This window comes from Pristiophorus japonicus, chromosome 9 (genome assembly GCF_044704955.1).
Source record: "Pristiophorus japonicus isolate sPriJap1 chromosome 9, sPriJap1.hap1, whole genome shotgun sequence".
In the NCBI taxonomy this organism is placed as follows: domain Eukaryota; kingdom Metazoa; phylum Chordata; class Chondrichthyes; family Pristiophoridae; genus Pristiophorus; species Pristiophorus japonicus.
Genome location: NC_091985.1, coordinates 183,116,014 through 183,131,560, shown reverse-complemented (window position 1 = coordinate 183,131,560; position 15,547 = coordinate 183,116,014). Strand labels below are relative to the sequence as shown.

Here is a 15,547-nt window from a genome sequence, read left to right as displayed (position 1 = left end):
CGGGGGTGGGCCCAGTGAGATCAGACAGTGTGTAACCCGGGGGTGGGCCCAGTGAGATCAGACAGTGTGTAACCCGGGGTTGGGCCCAGTGAGATCAGACAGTGTGTAACCCGGGGGCCCAGTGAGATCAGACAGTGTGTAACCCGGGGGCCCAGTGAGATCAGACAGTGTATAACCCGGGGGTGGGCCCAGTGAGATCAGACAGTGTGTAACCCAGGGTGGGCCCAGTGAGATCAGACAGTGTGTAACCCAGGGGTCCAGTGAGATCAGACAGTATGTAACCCGGGGGTGGACCCAGTGAGATCAGACAGTGTGTAACCCGGGGGTGGACCCAGTGAGATCAGACAGTGTGTAACCCGGGGGTGGGCCCAGTGAGATCAGACAGTGTGTAACCCGTGGGCTGGGACCAGTGAGATCAGACAGTGTGTCACCCGGGGGCCCAGTGAGATCAGACAGTGTGTAACCCGGGGGGGGGGCCCAGTGGGACCAGACACTGTGTAACCCGGGGGCCCAGTGAGATCAGATAGTGTGCAACCCGGGGGCCCAGTGGGATTAGTTAGTGTGAAACCCAGGGTGGGCTCAGTGAGATCAGATAGTGTGTAACCCGGGGGTGGGCGTAGTGAGATCAGACAGTGTGTAACCCGGGGTGGGTCCAGTGAGATCAGACAGTGTGTAACCCGGGGGCCCAGTTAGATCAGACAGTGTGTTACCCGGGGGTGGGCCCAGTGAGATCAGACAGTGTGTAACCCGGGGGTGGGTCCAGTGAGATCAGACAGTGTGTAACCCGGGGGTGGGTCCAGTGAGATCAGACAGTGTGTAACCCGGGGGTGGGCCCAGTGAGATCAGACAGTGTGTAACCCGGGGGTCCAATGAGATCAGTCAGTGTGCAATCCCGGGGCAGACCAAGTGAGATCAGACAGTGTGTACCCCGGGGCTGGGCCCAGTGAGATCAGACAGTGTGTAACCCGGGGGTGGGCCCAGTGAGATCAGACAGTGTGTAACCCGGGGGCCCAGTGAAGTCAGACAGTGTATAAACCGGGGGTGGGCCCAGTGAGATCAGACAGTGTGTAACCCGGGGGTCCAGTGAGATCAGACTGTGTGTAACTGCGGGACCCACTGAGATCAGACAGTGTGTAAACCGGGGGTGGGCCCAGTGACATCAGACAGTGTGTAGCCCGGGGGTGGGTCCAGTGAGATCAGACAGTGTGTCACCCAGGGGCCCAGTGAGATCAGACAGTGTGTCACCCGGGGGCCCAGTGAGATCAGACAGTGTGTAACCCGGGGGCCCTGTGAGATCAGACAGTGTGCAACCCGGCGGTGGGCCCAGTGAGATCAGACAGTGTGTAATCCGGGGGTGAGCCCAGTGAGATCTGACAGTGCGTAACCAGGGGGTGGGCCCAGTGAGATCAGATAGTGTGTAACCTGGGGGGGTGGGCCCATTGAGATCAGACAGTGTGTAACCCGGGGGTTGGTCCAATGAGATCAGACAGTGTGTAACCCGGTGGTGAGCCCAGTGAGATCAGACAGTGTGTAACCCGGGGGTGGGCCCAGTGAGATCAGACAGTGTGTAACCCAGGGGCCCAGTGACATCAGACAGTGTGTAACCCGGGGATGGGCCCAGTGAGATCAGACAGTGTGTAACCCGGGGGTGGGCCCAGTGAGATCAGACAGTGTGTAACCCAGGGGCCCAGTGAGATCAGACAGTGTATAACCCGGGGGTGGGCCCAGTGAGATCAGACAGTGTGTAACCCAGGGGCCCAGTGAGATCAGACAGTGTGTAACCCGGGATGGGCCCAGTGAGATCAGACAGTGTGTAACCCGGGGGTGGGCCCAGTGAGATCAGACAGTGTGTAACCCAGGGGCCCAGTGAGATCAGACAGTGTATAACCCGGGGGTGGGCCCAGTGAGATCAGACAGTGTGTAACCCGGGTGTGGGCCCAGTGAGATCAGACAGTGTGTAACCCAGGGGCCCAGTGAGATCAGACAGTGTGTAACCCGGGTTGGGCCCAGTGAGATCAGACAGTGTGTATCCCGGGGGTGGGCCCAGTGAGATCAGACAGTGTGCAATCCAGAGGCCCAGTGAGATCAGACAGTGTGTAACCCGGGGGTGGGCCCAGTGAGATCAGACAGTGTGTAACCCGGGGGTGGGCCCAGTGAGATCAGACAGTGTGTATCCGGGGACCCAGTGACATCAGACAGTGTGCAATCCAGAGGCCCAGTGAGATCAGACAGTGTGTAACCCGGGGATGGTCCAGTGAGATCAGACACTGTGTAACCCGGGGGTGGGCCCAGTAAGATCAGACAGTGTGTTACTCGGGGGTGGGCCCAGTGAGATCAGACAGTGTGTAACCCTGGGTTGGGCCCAATGAGATCAGACAGTGTGTAACCCGGTGTTGGGCCCAGTGAGATCAGACAGTGTGTAACCCGGGGTTGGGCCCAGTGAGATCAGACAGTGTGTAACCCGGGGGCCCAGTGAGATCAGACAGTGTGTAACCCGGGGGCCCAGTGAGATCAGACAGTGTATAACCCGGGGGTGGGCCCAGTGAGATCAGACGGTGTGTAACCCAGGGTGGGCCCAGTGAGATCAGACAGTGTGTAACCCAGGGGTCCAGTGAGATCAGACAGTATGTAACCCGGGGGTGGACCCAGTGAGATCAGACAGTGTGTAACCCGGGGGTGGACCCAGTGAGATCAGACAGTGTGTAACCCGGGGTGGGCCCAGTGGGACCAGACACTGTGTAACCTGGGGGTGGGCCCAGTGAGATCAGACAGTGTGTAACCCGGGGGGGGTGGGCCCATTGAGATCAGACAGTGTGTAAACCGGGGGTGGGCCCAATGAGATCAGACAGTGTGTAACCCGGTGGTGGGCCCAGTGAGATCAACAATGTGTAACCCGGGGGTGGGCCCAGTGCGATCAGACAGTGTGTCACCCGGGGGTGGGCTCAGTGAGATCAGACAGTGTGTAACCCGGGGGCCCAGTGAAATCAGACAGTGTGTAACCCAGGGGCCCAGTGAGATCAGACAGTGTGTAACCCGGGGTTGGTCCAGTGAGATCAGACAGTGTGTAATCCGGGGGTGGGCCCAGTGAGATCAGACAGTGTGTAACCCGGGGTGGGCCCAGTGGGACCAGACACTGTGTAACCCGGGGGCCCAGTGAGATCAGATAGTGTGTAACCCGGGGGCCCAGTGAGATCAGACAGTGTGCAACCCGGGGGCCCAGTGAGATCAGACAGTGAGTAACCCGGGGGCCCAGTTCGATCAGATAGTGTGTAACCTGGGAGTGTGCCCAGTGGGATCAGTTAGTGTGAAACCCAGGGTGGGCCCAGTGAGATCAGACAGTGTGTAACCCAGGGGTCCAGTGAGATCAGACAGTATGTAACCCGGGGGTGGACCCAGTGAGATCAGACAGTGTGTAACCCGGGGGTGGACCCAGTGAGATCAGACAGTGTGTAACCCGGGGTGGGCCCAGTGGGACCAGACACTGTGTAACCCGGGGGCCCAGTGAGATCAGATAGTGTGTAACCCGGGGGCCCAGTGAGATCAGACAGTGTGCAACCCGGGGGCCCAGTGAGATCAGACAGTGAGTAACCCGGGGGCCCAGTTCGATCAGATAGTGTGTAACCTGGGAGTGTGCCCAGTGGGATCAGTTAGTGTGAAACCCAGGGTGGGCTCAGTGAGATCAGATAGTGTGTAACCCGGGGGTGGGCGTAGTGAGATCAGACAGTGTGTAACCCGGGGGTGGGCCCAGTGAGATCAGACAGTGTGTAACCCGGGGGTGGGTCCAGTGAGATCAGACAATGTGTAACCCGGGGGTGGGTCCAGTGAGATCAGACAGTGTGTAACCCGGGGGTGGGCCCAGTTAGATCAGACAGTGTGTAACCCGGGGGCCCAGTTAGATTAGACAGTGTGTTACCCGGGGGTGGGCCCAGTGAGATCAGACAGTGTGTAACCCGGGGGTGGGTCCAGTGAGATCAGACAGTGTGTAACCCGGGGGTGGGCCCAGTGAGATCAGACAGAGTGTAACCCGGGGGCACAGTGAGATCAGACAGTGTGTAACTCGGGGAGAATTCCGATGATTTTCTGTAAGTCGACACATGCGGGACAGAGATCTGAGGAAAAGGATAAAATCAAACAGAAATACTGGACATGTTCTTTGCTGAAATGTTGGGAAAACACTTTACACTTCATTCCATTTCACAACATTAATATTCTTCTCATTTTCTGCCCTGTCATAATTAGCTCTCCCCCTGGTGAATGGCGGAGTGATTGAGAAAGTTCCACAGCTGGAAGGAAACAGGGATTGTGGACTGAGGAACAACAGCACATGAACCAGCGCAGGATTGTGAGAGCACCAACCAGTGAGCCCCTTCCGATTGAAAGTGCTTCAATAGATCGACTGGGGAGGAAGGTAAGAGAAAGTGCCATTTACTCAGATACACACCGGTCCTGTGGACAGTACACACAGGTTACAGAGTAATACAGGAAATGAGACTGGGAGAGTCTGACCACCGATTACAATTATCCAGCATGAGGCCATGTAATGGGATGTAAAGTGAGATCAGTTTCTGTCTCTAAACACAGTCACAGTGAATCTTGTGTGTGTTTTAGAGTAAAGGGCTTTGATCTAAGAGGTGACTCCAGTTTGAGGCAGAGCCCAGCAGATGGACCGGTCTCTGTACATTAGGTGCGGCTGCACACACACCAACACCATCAGATCGCAATGTTCAAATATTTCCCATCTGGTGAGAAAGCCAATGGAAAGATTGAAGCGGAAGCACAGAGACAATTCACTGATCACGATGCACAGACCCATCTGAAAGACCAGCATGGCTATCACCCATAGAATCAATTATTCATTCATCAACATTTAAAATTGTAAGAAAATATATTGATACCTACTTATATTGATAACTACTAATATTGAAGCATTGATCACTGGAGATATGTAGTATTCTAATATACTGAAACACAGATATGGAGAGTTGCAATTTATTGATTGGCGTCGTACTTGACTCCGAGATGAACTTCCGAGCCTATATTCCCGCAATCACCGAGTACGCTGACTTCCCCCTCCATAATATCGCCGGTCTCTACCTCATCTACTCAAACCCTCATCCACGCCTCTGATTGGCCTCACACCTCATACTCTCCGTAAACTTAAGCTTAAACTTAGGGGGCATAGTTTTAAGGTGGTTGGTGGAAGGTTTAGAGGGGATTTGAGGGGGGGACTTCTTTACACAGAGGGTTGTGGGGATCTAGAACTCACTGCCTGGAAGAGTGGTGGATACAGAAACCCTCACCACTTAAAGTGCAGGGTTATTGACCTTGAGCTGGTAATTGGGATTAGACTAGATCACTTGTGTAACCCGGTGGTGAGCCCTGTGAGATCAGACAGTGTGTAATCCGGGGGTGGGCCCAGTGAGATCTGACAGTGCGTAACCAGGCGGTGGGCCCAGTGAGATCAGACAGTGTGTAACCTGGGGGGGTGGGCCCATTGAGATCAGACAGTGTGTAACCCGGTGGTGAGCCCAGTGAGATCAGACAGTGTGTAACCCGGGGGTCGGCCCAGTGAGATCAGACAGTGTGTAACCCAGGGGCCCAGTGAGATCAGACAGTGTGTAACCCGGGGGTGGGCCCAGTGAGATCAGACAGTGTGTAACCCGGGTGTGGGCCCAGTGAGATCAGACAGTGTGTAACCCAGGGGCCCAGTGAGATCAGACAGTGTGTAACCCAGGTTGGGCCCAGTGAGATCAGACAGTGTGTAACCCGGTGGTGGGCCCAGTGAGATCAGACAGTGTGCAACCCAGGGGCCAAGTGAGATCAGACAGTGTGTAACCCGGGGGTGGGACCAGTGAGATCAGACAGTGTGTAACCCGGGGGTGGGCCCAGTGAGATCAGACAGTGTGTATCCGGGGGCCCATTGACATCAGACAGTGTGTAACCCAGGGGCCCAGTGAGATCAGACAGTTTGTAACCCGGGTGTGGGCCCAGTGAGATCAGACAGTGTGTACCCGGGGATGGTCCAGTGAGATCAGACAGTGTGTAACCCGGGGGTGGGCCCAGTGAGATCAGACAGTGTGTTACCCGATGGTGGGCCCAGTGAGATCAGACAGTGTGTAACCCGGGGTTGGGCCCAATGAAATCAGACAGTGTGTAACCCGGGGTTGGGCCCAGTGAGATCAGACAGTGTGTAACCCGGGGGTATGCCCAGTGAAATCAGACAGTGTGTAACCCGGGGTGCCCAGTGAGATCAGACGGTGTGTAACCCGGGGGCCCAGTGAGATCAGACAGTGTGTAACCCGGGGGCCCAGTGAGATCAGACGGTATGTAACCCGGGTGTGGGCCCAGTGAGATCAGACAGTGTTTATCCCGGGGGTCCAGTGAGATCAGACAGTGTGTAACCCGGAGGTCCAGTGAGATCAGACAGTGTGCAACCCGGGGGTGGGCCCAGTGAGATCAGACAGTGTGTAACTGGGGGGCCCAGTGAGATCAGACAGTGTGTAACCCGGGGGTGGGCCCAGTGAGATCAGACAGTGTGTAACCCGGGGGCCCAGTGAAATCAGACAGTGTGTAACCCAGGGGCCCAGTGAGATCAGACAGTGTGTAACCCGGGGATGGTCCAGTGAGATCAGACAGTGTGTAATCCGGGGGTGGGCCTAGTGAGATCAGACAGTGTGTAACCCGGGGGTCCAGTGAGTTCAGATGGTGTATAACCCGGGTGTGGGCACAGTGCGATCAGACAGTGTGTGACCCGGGGGTGGGCCCAGTGAGATAAGACAGTGTGTCACCGGGGGGTCCTGTGAGATCAGACAGTGTGTATCCCGGTGTTCCAGTGAGATCAGACAGTGTGTAACCCGGGGGTCCAGTGAGATCAGACTGTGTGTAATTGCGGGGCCCAGTGAGATCAGACAGTGTGTAAACCGGGGGTGGGCCCAGTGAGATCAGACAGTGTGTAGCCCGGGGGTGGGTCCTGAGAGATCAGACAGTGTGTCACCCGGGGGCCCAGTGAGATCAGACAGTGTGTAACCCGGGGGTGGGCCCAGTGAGATCAGACAGTGTGTAATCCGGGGGTGGGCCCAGTGAGATCTGACAGTGCGTAACCAGGCGGTGGGCCCAGTGAGATCAGACAGTGTGTAACCTGGGGGGGTGGGCCCATTGAGATCAGACAGTGTGTCACCCCGGGGTTGGTCCAATGAGATCAGACAGTGTGTAAACCGGTGGTGAGCCCAGTGAGATCAGACAGTGTGTAACCCGGGGATATGCCCAGTGAGATCAGACAGTGTGTAACCCAGGATTCCAGTGAGCTCAGACAGTGTGTAACCCGGGGGTGGGCCCAGTGAGATCAGACAGTGTGTAACCCGGGGGTGGGCCCAGTGAGATCAGAAAGTGTGTAACCCAGGGGCCCAGTGAGATCAGACAGTGTGTAACCCAGGGGTGGGCCCAGTGAGATCAGACAGTGTGTAACCCGGGGGTGGGCCCAGTGAGATCAGACAGTGTGCAATCCAGGGGTCCAGTGAGATCAGACAGTGTGTAACCCGGGGTTGGGCCCAATGAGATCAGACAGTGTGTACCCGGGGATGGTCCAGTGAGATCAGACAGTGTGTAACCCGGGGTTGGGCCCAATGAGATCAGACAGTGTGTAACCCGGGGTTGGGCCCAGAGAGATCAGACAGTGTGTAACCCGGGGTTGGGCACAGTGAGATCAGACAGTGTGTAACCCGGGGGCCCAGTGAGATCAGACAGTGTGTAACCCGGGGGCACAGTGAGATCAGACTGTGTATAACCCGGGGGTGGTCCCAGTGAGATCAGACAGTGTGTAACCCAGGGTGGGCCCAGTGAGATCAGACAGTGTGTAACCCAGGGGTGGGCCCAGTGAGATGAGACATTGTGTAACCCGGGTGTGGGCCCAGTGAGATCAGACAATGTGTAACCCAGGGGCCCAGTGAGATCAGACAGTGTGTAACCCGGGTTGGGTCCAGTGAGATCAGACAGTGTGTAACCCGGGGGTGGGCCCAGTGAGATCAGACAGTGTGCAATCCAGGGGTCCAGTGAGATCAGACAGTGTGTAACCCGGGGGTGGGCCCAGTGAGATCAGACAGTGTGTAACCCAGGGATGGGCCCAGTGAGATCAGACAGTGTGTATCCGGGGGCCCAGTGACATCAGACAATGTGTAACCCAGGGGCCCAGTGAGATCAGACAGTGTGTAACCCGGGTGTGGGCCCAGTGAGATCAGACAGTGTGTACCCGGGGATGGTCCAGTGAGATCAGACAGTGTGTAACCCGGGGTTGGGCCCAATGAGATCAGACAGTGTGTAACCCGGGGTTGGGCCCAGAGAGATCAGACAGTGTGTAACCCGGGGTTGGGCCCAGTGAGATCAGACAGTGTGTAACCCGGGGGCCCAGTGAGATCAGACAGTGTGTAACCCGGGGTTGGGCCCAGTGAGATCAGACTGTGTATAACCCGGGGGTGGTCCCAGTGAGATCAGACAGTGTGTAACCCAGGGTGGGCCCAGTGAGATCAGACAGTGTGTAACCCGGGGGCCCTGTGAGATCAGACAGTGTGTAACCCGGGGGTGGGCCCAGTGAGATCAGACAGTGTGTAACCTGGAGGGGTGGGCCCATTGAGATCAGACAGTGTGTAACCCGGGGGTTGGTCCAATGAGATCAGACAGTGTGTAACCCGGTGGTGAGCCCAGTGAGATCAGACAGTGTGTAACCCGGGGGTGGGCCCAGTGAGATCAGACAGTGTGTAACCCAGGGGCCCAGTGAGATCAGACAGTGTGTAACCCGGGGGTGGGCCCAGTGAGATCAGACAGTGTGTAACCCGGGTGTGGGCCCAGTGAGATCAGACAGTGTGTAACCCAGGGGCCCAGTGAGATCAGACAGTGTGTAACCCAGGTTGGGCCCAGTGAGATCAGACAGTTTGTAACCCGGGGGTGGGCCCAGTGAGATCAGACAGTGTGTATCCGGGGGCCCATTGACATCAGACAGTGTGTAACCCAGGGGCCCAGTGAGATCAGACAGTGTGTAACCCGGGTGTGGGCCCAGGGAGATCAGACAGTGTGTACCCGGGGATGGTCCAGTGAGATCAGACAGTGTGTAAACCGGGGGTGGGCCCAGTGAGATCAGACAGTGTGTAACCCGGGGGCCCAGTGAGATCAGACGGTGTATAACCCGGGTGTGGGCCCAGTGAGATCAGACAGTGTGTAATCCAGCGGTGGGCCCAGTGAGATCAGACGTTGTGTAACCCGGGGGTCCAGTGAGATCAGACAGTGTGTAACCCGGGGTTCCAGTGAGATCAGACAGTGTGTAACCCGGAGGTGGGCCCAGTGAGATCAGACAGTGTGTAACCCGGGGGTCCAGTGAGATCAGACAGTGTGTAATCCAGCGGTGGGCCCAGTGAGATCAGACAGTGTGTAACCCGGGGGCTCGCCCAGTGAGATCAGACAGTGTGTAACCCGGGGGCCCAGTGAGATCAGAAGGAGTATAACCCGGGGTTGGGCCCAGTGAGATCAGAGAGTGTGTAACCCGGGGGTGGGCCCAGTGAGATCATACAGTGTGTAACCCGGGGGTCCAGTGAGATCACACTGTGTGTAACCCGGAGGCCCAGTGAGATCAGACTGTGTGTAACCCGGGGGCCCAGTGAGATCAGACAGTGTGTAACCCGGGGGCCCAGTGAGATCAGACAGTGTGTAACTGGGGAGCCCAGTGAGATCAGACAGTGTGTAACCCGAGGGTGGGCCCAGTGAAATCGGACAGTGTGTAACTGGGGGGCCCAGTGACATCAGACAGTGTGTAACCCGGGGGTGGGCCCAGTGAGATCGGACAGTGTGTAACTCGGGGGCCCAGTGAGGTCAGACTGTGTGTAAACCGGGGTTGGGCCCAGTGAGATCAGACAGTGTGTAGCCCGGGGGTGGGCCCAGTGAGATCAGACACTGTGTAGCCTGGGGGTGGGCCTAGTGAGATCAGACAGTGTGTCACCCGGGGGCCCAGTGAGATCAGACAGTGTGTAACCCGGGGGCCCAGTGAGACCAGACAGTGTGTAACCCGGGGGCCCAGTAAGATCAGACAGTGTGTAACCCGGGGGTGGGCCCAGTGAGATCAGACAGTATGTAATCTGGGGGTGGGCCCATTGAGATCAGACAGTGTGTAACCTTGGGGCCCAGTGGGATCAGACAGTGTGTAACCCGGGGGTGGGCCCAGTGAGATCAGACATTGTGTAACCCGGGGGTGGGTCCAGTGAGATCACACAGTGTGTAACCCGGGGGCCCAGTGAGATCAGACAGTGTGTAACCCGGGGGTGGGCCCAGTGAGTTCAGGCATTGTGTAACCCGGGGTTGGGCCCAGTGAGATTAGACAGTGTGTAACACGGCGGTGGGCCCAGTGAGATCAGACAGTCTGTAACCCGAGGGTCCAGTGAGATCAGACAGTGTGTATCCCGGGGGTCCAGTGAGATCAGACAGTGTGTAACCTGGGGGTGGGCCCAGTGAGATCAGACAGTGTGTAACCCGGGGGTGGGCCCAGTGAGATCAGACAGTCTGTAACCCGAGGGTCCAGTGAGATCAGACAGTGTGTATCCCGGGGGTCCAGTGAGATCAGACAGTGTGTAACCTGGGGGTGGGCCCAGTGAGATCAGACAGTGTGTAACCCGGGGGGGGTGGGCCCATTGAGATCAGACAGTGTGTAAACCGGGGGTGGGCCCAATGAGATCAGACAGTGTGTAACCCGGTGGTGGGCCCAGTGAGATCAACAATGTGTAACCCGGGGGTGGGCCCAGTGCGATCAGACAGTGTGTCACCCGGGGGTGGGCTCAGTGAGATCAGACAGTGTGTAACCCGGGGGCCCAGTGAAATCAGACAGTGTGTAACCCAGGGGCCCAGTGAGATCAGACAGTGTGTAACCCGGGGTTGGTCCAGTGAGATCAGACAGTGTGTAATCCGGGGGTGGGCCCAGTGAGATCAGACAGTGTGTAACCCGGGGGTCCAGTGAGTTCAGACGGTGTATAACCCGGGTGTGGGCCCAGTGAGATCAGACAGTGTATAAACCGGGGGTGGGCCCAGTGAGATCAGACAGTGTGTAACCCGGGGGTCCAGTGAGATCAGACTGTGTGTAACTGCGGGGCCCAGTGAGATCAGACAGTGTGTAAACCGGGGGTGGGCCCAGTGAGATCAGACAGTGTGTAGCCCGGGGGTGGGTCCAGTGAGATCAGACAGTGTGTCACCCGGGGACCCAGTGAGATCAGACAGTGTGCCACCCGGGGGCCCAGTGAGATCAGACAGTGTGTAACCCGGGGGCCCTGTAAGATCAGACAGTGTGTAACCCGGGGGTGGGCCCAGTGAGATCAGACAGTGTGTAATCCGGGGGTGGGCCCAGTGAGATCTGACAGTGCGTAACCAGGCGGTGGGCCCAGTGACATCAGACAGTGTGTAACCTGGGGGGGTGGGCCCATTGAGATCAGACAGTGTGTCACCCGGGGGTTGGTCCAATGAGATCAGACAGTGTGTAACCCGGTGGTGAGCCCAGTGAGATCAGACAGTGTGTAACCCGGGGGTCCAGTGAGTTCAGATGGTGTATAACCCGGGTGTGGGCCCAGTGAGATCAGACAGTGTGTAACCCGGGGGTGGGCCCAGTGAGATCAGACAGTGTGTCACCGGGGGGTCCAGTGAGATCAGACAGTGTGTAAACCGGTGTTCCAGTGAGATCAGACAGTGTGTAACCCGGGGGTCCAGTGAGTTCAGATGGTGTATAACCCGGGTGTGGGCCCAGTGAGATCAGACAGTGTGTAACCCGGGTGTGGGCCCAGTGAGATCACACAGTGTGTACCCGGGGATGGTCCAGTGAGATCAGACAGTGTGTAAACCGGGGGTGGGCCCAGTGAGATCAGACAGTGTGTAACCCGGGGGCCCAGTGAGATCAGACGGTGTATAACCCGGGTGTGGGCCCAGTGAGATCAGACAGTGTGTAACACGGGGGTCCAGTGAGATCAGACAGTGTGTATCCCGCGGTTCCAGTGAGATCAGACAGTGTGTAACCCGGAGGTCCAGTGAGACCAGACAGTGTGTAACCCGGGGGCCCAGTAAGATCAGACAGTGTGTAACCCGGGGGTGGGCCCAGTGAGATCAGACAGTATGTAATCTGGGGGTGTGCCCATTGAGATCAGACAGTGTGTAACCTTGGGGCCCAGTGGGATCAGACAGTGTGTAACCCGGGGGTGGGCCCAGTGAGATCAGACATTGTGTAACCCGGGGGTGGGTCCAGTGAGATCAGACAGTGGGTAACCCGGGGGCCCAGTGAGATCAGACAGTGTGTAACCCGGGGGTGGGCCCAGTGAGTTCAGGCATTGTGTAACCCGGGGTTGGGCCCAGTGAGATTAGACAGTGTGTAACACGGCGGTGGGCCCAGTAATGATCAGACAGTGTGTAACCCGGGGGCTCGCCCAGTGAGATCAGACAGTGTGTAACCCAGCGGCCCACTGAGATCAAACATTGTATAACCCGGGGGTGGGCCCAGTGAGATCAGACAGTGTGTAACCCGGGGGTGGGCCCAGTGAGATCAGACAGTGTGTAACCCGAGGGTCCAGTGAGATCAGACAGTGTGTATCCCGGGGGTCCAGTGAGATCAGACAGTGTGTAACCCGGGGGTGGGCCCAGTGAGATCAGACAGTGTGTAACCCGGGGGGGGTGGGCCCAATGAGATCAGACAGTGTGTAACACGGTGGTGGGCCCAGTGAGATCAACAATGTGTAACCCGGGGGTGGGCCCAGTGCGATCAGACAGTGTGTCACCCGGGGGTGGGCTCAGTGAGATCAGACAGTGTGTAACCCGGGGGCCCAGTGAAATCAGACAGTGTGTAAACCAGGGGCCCAGTGAGATCAGACAGTGTGTAACCCGGGGTTGGTCCAGTGAGATCAGACAGTGTGTAATCCGGGGGTGGGCCCAGTGAGATCAGACAGTGTGTAACCCGGGGGTCCAGTGAGTTCAGTCGGTGTATAACCCGGGTGTGGGCCCAGTGAGATCAGACAGTGTGTAACCCGGGGGTGGGCCCAGTGAGATCAGACAGTGTGTCACCGGGGGGTCCAGTGAGATCAGACAGTGTGTATCCCGGTGTTCCAGTGAGATCAGACAGTGTGTAACTGGGGGGCCCAGTGAGATCAGACAGTGTGTAATCCGGGGGCCCAGTGAGATCAGACAGTGTGTAACTGGGGGGCCCAGTGAGATCAGACAGTGTGTAACCCGAGGATGGGCCCAGTGAGATCAGACAGCGTGTTACTCGGGGGCCCAGTGAGATAAGACAGTGTATAAACCGGGGGTGGGCCCAGTGAGATCAGACAGTGTGTAACCCGGGGGTCCAGTGAGATCAGACTGTGTGTAACTGCGGGGCCCAGTGAGATCAGACAGTGTGTAAACCGGGGGTGGGCCCAGTGAGATCAGACAGTGTGTAGCCCGGGGGTGGGTCCAGTGAGATCAGACAGTGTGTCACCCGGGGGCCCAGTGAGATCAGACAGTGTGTCACCCGGGGGCCCAGTGAGATCAGACAGTGTGTAACCCGGGGGCCCTGTGAGATCAGACAGTGTGTAACCCGGGGGTGGGCCCAGTGAGATCAGACAGTGTGTAATCCGGGGGTGGGCCCAGTGAGATCTGACAGTGCGTAACCAGGCGGTGGGCCCAGTGAGATCAGACAGTGTGTAACCAGGGGGGGTGGGCCCATTGAGATCAGACAGTGTGTCACCCGGGGGTGAGCCCAGTGAGATCAGACAGTGTGTAACCCGGGGGTCCAGTGAGTTCAGATGGTGTATAACCCGGGTGTGGGCGCAGTGAGATCAGACAGTGTGTAACCCGGGGGTGGGCCCAGTGAGATCAGACAGTGTGTCACCGGGGGGTCCAGTGAGATCAGACAGTGTGTATCCCGGTGGTCCAGTGAGATTAGACAGTGTGTAACTGGGGGGCCCAGTGGGATCAGACAGTGTGTAACCCGGGGGTGGGCCCAGTGAGATCAGACAGTGTGTAACCCGGGGGTGGGCCCAGTGAGATCAGACAGTGTGTAACCCAGGGGCCCCTTGAGATCAGACAGTGTGTAACCCAGGGGTGGGCCCAGTGAGATCAGACATTGTGTAACCCGGGTGTGGGCCCAGTGAGATCAGACAATGTGTAACCCAGGGGCCCAGTGAGATCAGACAGTGTGTAACCCGGGTTGGGCCCAGTGAGATCAGACAGTGTGTAACCCGGGGGTGGGCCCAGTGAGATCAGACAGTGTGCAATCCAGGGGTCCAGTGAGATCAGACAGTGTGTAACCCGGGGGTGGGCCCAGTGAGATCAGACAGTGTGTAACCCAGGGGTGGGCCCAGTGAGATCAGACAGTGTGTATCCGGGGGCCCAGTGACATCAGACAATGTGTAACCCGGGGGTGGGCCCAGTGAGATCAGACAGTGTGTAACCCGGGTGTGGGCCCAGTGAGATCAGACAGTGTGTAACCCGGGGGCCCAGTGAGATCAGACAGTGTGTAATCCGGGGGCCCAGTGAGTTCATACAGTTTGTAACTGGGGGGCCCAGTGAGCTAAGACAGTGTATAAACCGGGGGTGGGCCCAGTGAGATCAGACAGTGTGTAGCCCGGGGGTCCAGTGAGATCAGACTGTGTGTAACTGCGGGGCCCAGTGAGATCAGACAGTGTGTAAACCGGGGGTGGGCCCAGTGAGATCAGACAGTGTGTAGCCCGGGGGTGGGTCCAGTGAGATCAGACAGTGTGTCACCCGGGGGCCCAGTGAGATCAGACAGTGTGTCACCCGGCGGCAAGGTGAGATCAGACAGTGTGTAACCCGGGGGCCCTGTGAGATCAGACAGTGTGTAACCCGGGGGTGGGCCCAGTGAGATCAGACAGTGTGTAATCCGGGGGTGGGCCCAGTGATATCTGACAGTGTGTAACCAGGCGGTGGGCCCAGTGAGATCAGACAGTGTGTAACCTGGGGGGGTGGACCCTTTGAGATCAGACTGTGTGTCACCCGGGGGTTGGTCCAAAGAGATCAGACAGTGTGTAACCCGGTGGTGAGCCCAGTGAGATCAGACAGTGTGTAACCCGGGGGTGGGCCCAGTGAGATCAGACAGTGTGTAACCCAGGGGACCAGTGAGATCAGACAGTGTGTAACCCGGGGGTGGGCCCAGTGAGATCAGACAGTGTGTAACCCGGGGGTGGGCCCAGTGAGATCAGACAGTGTGTAACCCAGGGGCCCAGTGAGATCAGACAGTGTGTAACCCAGGGGTGGGCCCAGTGAGATCAGACATTGTGTAACCCGGGTGTGGGCCCAGTGAGATCAGACAATGTGTAACCCAGGGGCCCAGTGAGATCAGACAGTGTGTAACCCGGGGTTGGCCCAGTGAGATCAGACAGTGTGTAACCCGGGGGTGGGCCCAGTGAGATCAGACAGTGTGTAACCCAGGGGTGGGCCCAGTGAGATCAGACATTGTGTAACCCGGGTGTGGGCCCAGTGAGATCAGACAATGTGTAACCCAGGGGCCCAGTGAGATCAGACAGTGTGTAACCCGGGTTGGGCC

At 57.6% G+C, this 15,547-nt stretch overlaps 1 protein-coding gene across 2 annotated transcripts in view; it reads left to right on the top strand.

Moving 5' to 3' along the window:
* The window catches only part of LOC139273368 (zinc finger protein 229-like), a 154,466-nt gene that overhangs the window by 14,750 nt on the left and 124,169 nt on the right, over positions 1 to 15,547 (top strand). For both annotated transcript variants that reach the window (XM_070890192.1, XM_070890194.1), the window contains exon 3: positions 4,240 to 4,408. The gene's annotated coding sequence lies outside the window, so the exon portion shown is untranslated. The remainder of the gene's footprint in view (positions 1 to 4,239; positions 4,409 to 15,547) is intronic.